The following is an 8,129-nucleotide window of genomic DNA, read 5'->3' as shown; positions in this document are numbered from 1 at the left end:
ATATATATATATATATATATACATACATACATACTTACATACATACATATATTAATACACACATTCATATGTGCATGTGTATTCATGTGCCTGTTCTTGTGTGTATGTATGTGCGTGTGTATGCGTGTGTGTGTGTATGTGAGTGAGTGTGCGTTTGCGCGCTTATATGAGAGTCTATATACATACAAATGCGCAATTTGGGGAAGTTTCTTTTTTATCACTGCAAAACAAACAACTTTTTATGTTTTCATTTATATATATTTAGTAAAAGAAATATATAAACATATATGAGTGCGCGCGTGTGTGTGTGAGTACTAATGTATGCATATATGTGTGCATATTTTCTTTTTATTTTACATCACATGTAAATGCACATTCAAATAGTTATTTAAAATAAAAGCAAACATTCATTCAAAATTTGTGCATATGTTTGTGTTATCTGTATGTATATATGTGCATATATACGTGCTTGTGAATTTTATGTATGCTTGTTTATATAAATAGATATACGGACTGCAAAGCCTGATTTCTGTCAACGTTTCCTAATTAAAAAAAAACTTTAGGAACTTAGGATCAATGAATAATAATAAAATGGTTATCTAAACCAGTTTACTTAAGCATGTACGTGGGCAAAACATGCCCCAATAAACAAAGATTCCTATCAAGAGTAAGTTGTTCTCCCAAAATGAAACGGAAATAGAGTAGACATACATTTCAAAAACAAATATTCGCGACAACCTTTCAAGAAAAATTACAACCTTCCAGAGAAATACCACTAGAGTGAGAAAGTAATACGAGTTTCCACAATGTGAGATTTGTTTTCTTATGCTTAGTTGGAAAACTGTTAACAATATTTTTTTTTCGTTTTTAAGGATATGTGCATGTCTTACTTAATGTATGATATCATGAAGTATTAAAAGTCGCTATTTGCACCGTGCAGAACGAGGTTTGAAAGGATTATTTGTGACGTTATTCTCAGTACGACCCGAGAATGCAATATAGTTTGGTCGTTCTAGTGTACGTCATAGGAAAAAAATTAGGTCACCCTTTTTCGACGACAGTGTGTTCAACACACTCAGCGAATTGGCGCACGGAAATCTGAGACAGTAGAAGTTTCGACTTTTTTTGCCTCTTCCACCAAAAGCACCAAGTATTTTGAGTCTTCAGTAAGCCGCTGGCTTTGTTTATGCTTGCAACGAACAAATTGTTTGCTGCTATGTGCTTATATCTACTAACCGATAAAAAAAGAAAAGTAATCGTTACTTAAATAGTGCACAGTGAGATCTGAAACAACTAAACGGGAAAGCTTTTTTGTCTCATGACGTACATTAACATGGCTAGCATATTTTGCGCCAAAAAAAAACAGGACATATTAAACATTTATACGCAAATAATCGATCAAGTAGTATAGTATACTATAATTATATTAAAACTAAAGCAATTTAGAGGGCACTAATGTATTTGTTACATCCCTTTCATGAGTAGAAGAGACACCCCCGTTGTTCAGATAATGAAAATCTTTCCTGAGCAGGAGAATTTTTCGCAACTCACTTAACAAATAATATGAAAAAGAACCTAGAACAAAATATGCAATAACTAAAGTAATTCACGAAATATTAGCGTCTTTTCTTCAGTCTTGTCATGTAAACAAAAATAATACTATTAGAGTCAATGTAGCATTTCAGTGAAACAAATGGATGACTGATAGAGAAAATCCATTCACCAAAGATGGTTTGAATGCGCTTTACCACTATATGTGTAGCGGGATTTTGTGGAATTAATGGTGTAGTTTTCTAGTAGAAAGTCCCGTAAAAACCTGTATAAAATGTGGAATTTCAAATGGCAAAAATGAAGACAAGCTGCTGCTGAAAGAGGCAGTGAAGCGGGGATGGAGGCAGTGATAATTATAAAGAAATGGAAATTTCTTACGTTTCAGATACGTATACTCGTTTTATATACCAGATGATGAACAGTATTTTCTGAAAGCTTTAGAAAGAGTTCAGTTTCCAGTCAAATATGTCATTAACATAAATTAAAATATGGTTTTTAAATAATATTACACTTCGAATTATATTTCCTGAAATATTCAGAAGTTAAGGTTGCGAAATTGCATTATCGTATCTAAGGTTTTGATTGCCAATAAAATAACTTCCAATCAACGTTCATTTAAAGTGCAGTAAGAGAGTGCAAAAATTATGTCAGTGTGCATATTCAATATACCGATGTTATTTATCATGAAATTGCTATTACCTTCTGCAATTTAACGTTTGTGCTATCTTTCTCTGCTTTTCATGCGAGGCATGGAGGTCTCGCATATCAATAAATTGGTATTGTTGAAATTCTTTTCCGTGTCACCCATAATGCATAAAATACTAAGGTTTCTGTGAATTAAATATTGTGCCGTCATGAACATACGGTATATATTTTATAAATAACTATCTGACAATTAAACATCCGTTGCGGTTTAGCGTACGATTCGCGTACTTTATATTATTTAAATACATCAAAGATAACATATCTGTTAAATTACTAACGTATAGTGCGTTCACAGAAATTGAGCTTTATTTGGAATTATCATTAGCAAATAATGAAGTACAGTAAGCGGTGCGGTATGATTGCTCTGTTTATCGAGCACGAGAAACCACTCCTGTTTCATCCTTCGTACTTAGAAATTGATTTGTACACAAACGTCTATTTTATTACGTTGAATTATAGTGTATAACATGGATAACTAGTGTGTTTATAACTATTCACTTATTTCTAGCAACAATTTCAATTTCTTTTATTAGCCACAGTCTACTGAAGCACTTATTTTTTTCTAGTTATCACAAGACATTCATAATTATCGTCTCCTAGCAATTTCATCCACTCCTAAACATCTCTGTGGGTATGTCTTTAGTAATTCACTGCCTTTGGGATTTGAATATAATTATCTGTTTTAATGTTAGCTTGTGCTCATTTGTGAAAACCTATTCTGATATAGTGTCTTCACTGTAATCACGACAAAAAATTATCAAGCGCTCATGATAGTTAGTAGCACTTGTGAGATCTGGTATGATCATTGGCGTGTCAAACAGAGTGCTTAGTGGCATTTATTTCGATCGCTTATCAGCTCAGTACCACTACTGCCCAAGTCATGTTTCAGCTTCCGGGATCAGAAAAAATGATGAAAACTGTCAGTTATACGGGTTGATATAATCGATTTCTACACTTCCTAAAATTGCTGGACTTATATCAAAATTTGACTCTATTCTTGCTGATGTTTACTACTAATATGACTATTACTACGACGACGACAGCGACGACGACGACAACAACAACGATGATGAATACTACTACTACTACTACTACTACTACTACTACTAATACTAATACTAATACTACTACTACTACTACTACTACTACTACTACTGCTACTACTACTACTGCTACTGCTACTACTACTACTACTACTACTATTTCTACTGGTGCTACTACTACTACTACTACTACTACTACTACTACTACTGCTGCTGCTGCTGTTACTACTTCTACTACTGCTGCTGCTGTTGCTGCTGCTAATAATAATAATAATAATAATAATAATAATAATAATAATAATTAGTTAGGAGACACAAGATGCAAATCTAGTCAAAGAGAAAGGATGTCAGACGCTGATAGAAGAGTTGAAAGAGCGTGCCATAGCAGTAGCAGGCAAGCTCTCCAAATATCAGAAAAGAAAAGATCAGTATTAACAGGATAGGTTATTTGAGACAGACAAGAGGAGATTTTATAACCAAACAAATAGTGGAGAACGAAGTACTGAAGATGGTAAACCTAATGCAGAGGAAGCTAAAAACCTCGGGAGTAATATTTGGGATAAGCAAGCCAATCATAATAGAGATGCAGTATGGTTAAAGAATGTGAGGGAAGAAGTAGTGAGTGAGAAGCAGCCACATCTAAGGCTAACTTATTGTATTAATGAGTAAATTGTTAGGAAAAATGCTGAATTGGAAGGGCCCGGGACCAGATTTAGTTCACGAGTACTGGCTAAACAAATTTACGTTAGAGGCTGAGGAAATAACTTCCGAATTGCCTTAACCGGAGGAATAATACCAGACTGGATGACCAGAAGGAGGACATTACTCATTATGAAAGATAAGAGCAAGGATAATACAGCTAGCAATTATAGACCAATCACTTGCTTACCATTAGTGTGGAAGCTGTTAAGAGGAATCCTTTCAGAAAGCAGTTACGATCACCTTGACAACCAGAATTTACTGTTAGAAGAACAGAAAGGTCGCAGGAAGAAGCCTAGAGGAACGCATAATCTATTATACATAAACGCGGTAATTCTAAATGAAATAACAGCTAGAAAGAAAAATCTAACAATAGCCTAGATAGTTTATATGAATGTCTATGACATCATCTCACACTAATGGATAAGTGATTTTTAAAGTATATTCAGTTTAGCAGACAACATAAGAGAATTAATTAGCTTTAGCGCGAAGAAATGGAAAGTAGATTTCAACTCAGGTGACACACACTTAGGGTAAGTTATTATCAAAAGAAGAATTTTCCAAGAAGACTCGTTGTTCTCTTTAACATTTGTCTTATGTTTGATGTCCCTCAATTTAGTAATAAGGAAGGCAAAGGGAGTGTATCAATTCAGAAATAGTACAGGGGAAAATTAACCATTTCCTCTACATAGATGATCTGAAGCTTTTCAGTATGAATGAAAAAGAGATAGATTCCTTATTAAAGGGTGTGAAGCTTCAGTAAATATATAGGCTTGGAATTTGGCATAGATAAGTGTGCAATATTAGTCATGAGAAGGGGGCAGGTAGTCAACAATGAAGTCATTCAATTTCCAGATGGTCAGACGTTGGATCTTTGAAAGAAGGAAAGAGTTATAAATATCAAGGAGTATTAGAATCTGACAGAATGCTATCTATAGAAATGAAAAATATAATTGAGGAGGAGTACATCAGAAGGTTGAGGAAGCTAATGAAGTCAAGGCTAACTTGTCCGAATCTAGTGAACGCTGTAAATACTTGGGCAGTATCACTACATAGATACACAACATCTTTTGTGGATCGGACAAGAACTGAATTAGCAAAGCTGGACAGATGTACTAGAAAATAATTCAATATGAATGGAGGACTCCACCCAGGAGCAAGAGTAGCAAGATTATACTTACCTAAAACCGGAGGTGGAAGAGGGTTAACATCAGTAGAAGACTGCGTGGAGTTGGCTAGAGTAGATACAGACTCATATGTAGGTAATAGTCAGAAAAGCTTATTAAGAGCTACTAGAGTCACAACAAGATATATGGAAACCAGAAACAGAAACGAAGTTAAGAACCAGAAAAATGTACAAACGTTATCTGACTAGCAGGAGTAGGCTTTTTGTGGTAGATTCTCCAAGATAGTTGCATCAAGTAGTTGTAGTGAGACATGTCTATAGTTGCAGAAAGGAGGGCTGAAAATTGAGATCCAACGTTTGTTGGCTGCAGCCGAAGATCAAGTATTAAGAACTAATTTCATAAATGCCGACATAGACGAAAAATAAAGTAGATTCCCAAATGAAGGTTATGTTACTCATATAGTAAGTGAAAGTAGCATGCTATCGCAGAAAGAATACAAGAAGCTACATGAGAACCTAGGAAGAGTAATCCACTGGAAGTTATGTAGAAAGCTAGAATTTGACTTATTGATAAATGGTAGGAATATGAACCTAGTAAATTACTAGAAAGTAAGCAATATAAGATGTTGTGCGACTTTAACATTCAGACTGACAGTGTAACATAAGCTAGAAGGCCTGATTTAGTCAAAGTGGATAAAGACAACAGAAAATGCCAGATAACTGACTTTTTAGTTGCAAATGATGATAAATAAATATGAGCGGTATAGAAAATATAGTACAGTACTAGAACTTAGTCATTGAATTACAGAGACTATGGAAAGTACAGGCAAAAATGTACCCCAGTAGCTATAGGTGCATTATGAAGTATCCCAGATGGATAGGCATAAAACCAAGTTTAGTACAGCTCCAGAAAACAGTGTTATTAGTGACAACTAGGATATTTAGGAGAGTTCTTGAAATCTAAGGTTACTTTTTCCAGCCTGATGTTAGGAATTTTTCTTTTCCAACAGTCTAACCTGTTCTGTGTATAATGATAATAATAATAATAATAATAATAATAATAATAATAATAATAATAATAATAATAACAACAACAACAACAACAACAACAACAGCAACAACAGCAAGATGAAGGAACAACAACAAAAGCTATAAAATAAATAAAATCCAAACTAAAACTCGAACAGCAACGGACCATGATAAAACGATGGCAAGAAAACCCACTTCATGGCAAATACTGGGCTAAACTAAAAAGAATGGGACTTTCGTGCCAAACTTAGTTCAGCCTAGACATAATGTGGGCGTTCTGCTTATTTGAAACGCTCGAAAGAGTTCCTCTGTATATCTATGTTGGCCCGAATTTGTTTACAAAACTTACTGGATGAACACATATCTGGAATAAATATCTGAAACGGAGACGCTTGAGTGAGTTGATCAGATTTGTGGGGAGGTGAGATGTAGCGTAGTCTAAAATGTGTCGTACGAGGAGTGACTGTAATCTTTTTAAAGTCTATCCTTTTTAATCATCCAGTGTTCGATATTCATTTTGTGTAATGATTGCAAATCATTAGATTTCTTTTGTTTTAAAATATTGCAATATATCTTTTATCAACCTTTCTTATTGCATCTAATGCTGTTCGTAGATCAATATGTTATCTTTCTATATTTTAATGCACTTGCAATTCTTTCATTTTATGCATGAATATTACCAGATAGAAATACATAAAACTATTATTAAAGTTGCAATTCAAGGAGCGACAAGAAAAGTCTAACAATATTATCAACAACTATAAGGCGGCAAGCTGGAGGAGTAAATGGCCCGTCGGTCAAAATTCCTAGCGACATTTCGTTCGTCTTTACGTTCTGAGTTTAAATACCGCCGAGGTCGACTTTGCCCTTCATGTTTTCTGCATCAATAAAATAAGTATTATTTGAACACTGTGGCCGATATAATCGATTTTACCCCTCCTAGAAAATTTATGGAGATATTTATGTAGTGTGCTACGAAATTAAGATGGTGGTCTTTAGCAGAGCCAAATGCTTCTTCTGTAAGAGAACAGACGACATTAAGACTTTTTTCATTACAATAAGGAAAAAGTGCTTGAGTGTTCCCTAATGTCTACCTCAAACACATCAACAACTGTTAAAAGAAACGTAACCGTAGCAAGAATTATAAATTTTCCAAAATATAGAAGTTGGCAAAGTCGAGGAAGAAAGGGATTAAATCAAGATATTTGGGGAACCCAATCACATACGAGAATAAAAAAGTAAGTCGTGAAAGAAATAAACCAGCAAACAACACGATTAGTAAAAATTAAGCAGAAACCAGAACATACAACATTGTTAGCGGAGGCAACAACATCTTGCAGGTCATTCAACAGGATTTTAAAGGCTGTCAATAATTCACAGTGCAATATGATAAACAATAAGCACCAACGATTTTGGATATTATCAATCCCAAATCTTCTCCACTTTGTGCAATTGTTCAGAGCAAGTGTCAGAACAAACACTGTAATGTTTGAGAGAGATAAATTTTCAATTTCTTTGCTTTCCCCTTAGTCTTCTAACTAACTATTACATTTGGAAACATATTCTTATTCAAAATTGGGTTTTTGACAATGTTTCTAATATTTCTTTTGTAATTATTTTATCTTTTCTATAGAAATTTTGGGGATTGTTTCCTAACATATAATATTCAAAGAATCGTTTTATTCTAATAAAGGGACAGTGTTAGATAGGAATCCCCGTAATGTCGCATTGAAGATTGGAAAACTAACATAAAATATAATAGTTACGTTACATAGCGAAGCAGTAAGATAAACCAGATACTTCTCGCTATTCCATCTAGAATGACTATGCATGTATGTATGTATGTATGTATGTATGTATGTATGTATGTATGTGTATGTATATATGCATATATATATGTATATAATATATATATTTGTGTATCTCTCTCTCTCTCTCTCTCTCTATATATATATATATATATATATGTATATATA

This window comes from Octopus bimaculoides, chromosome 3 (assembly GCF_001194135.2).
Source record: "Octopus bimaculoides isolate UCB-OBI-ISO-001 chromosome 3, ASM119413v2, whole genome shotgun sequence".
NCBI lineage: Eukaryota > Metazoa > Mollusca > Cephalopoda > Octopoda > Octopodidae > Octopus > Octopus bimaculoides.
Note: the sequence above shows the minus strand (reverse complement) of the source record.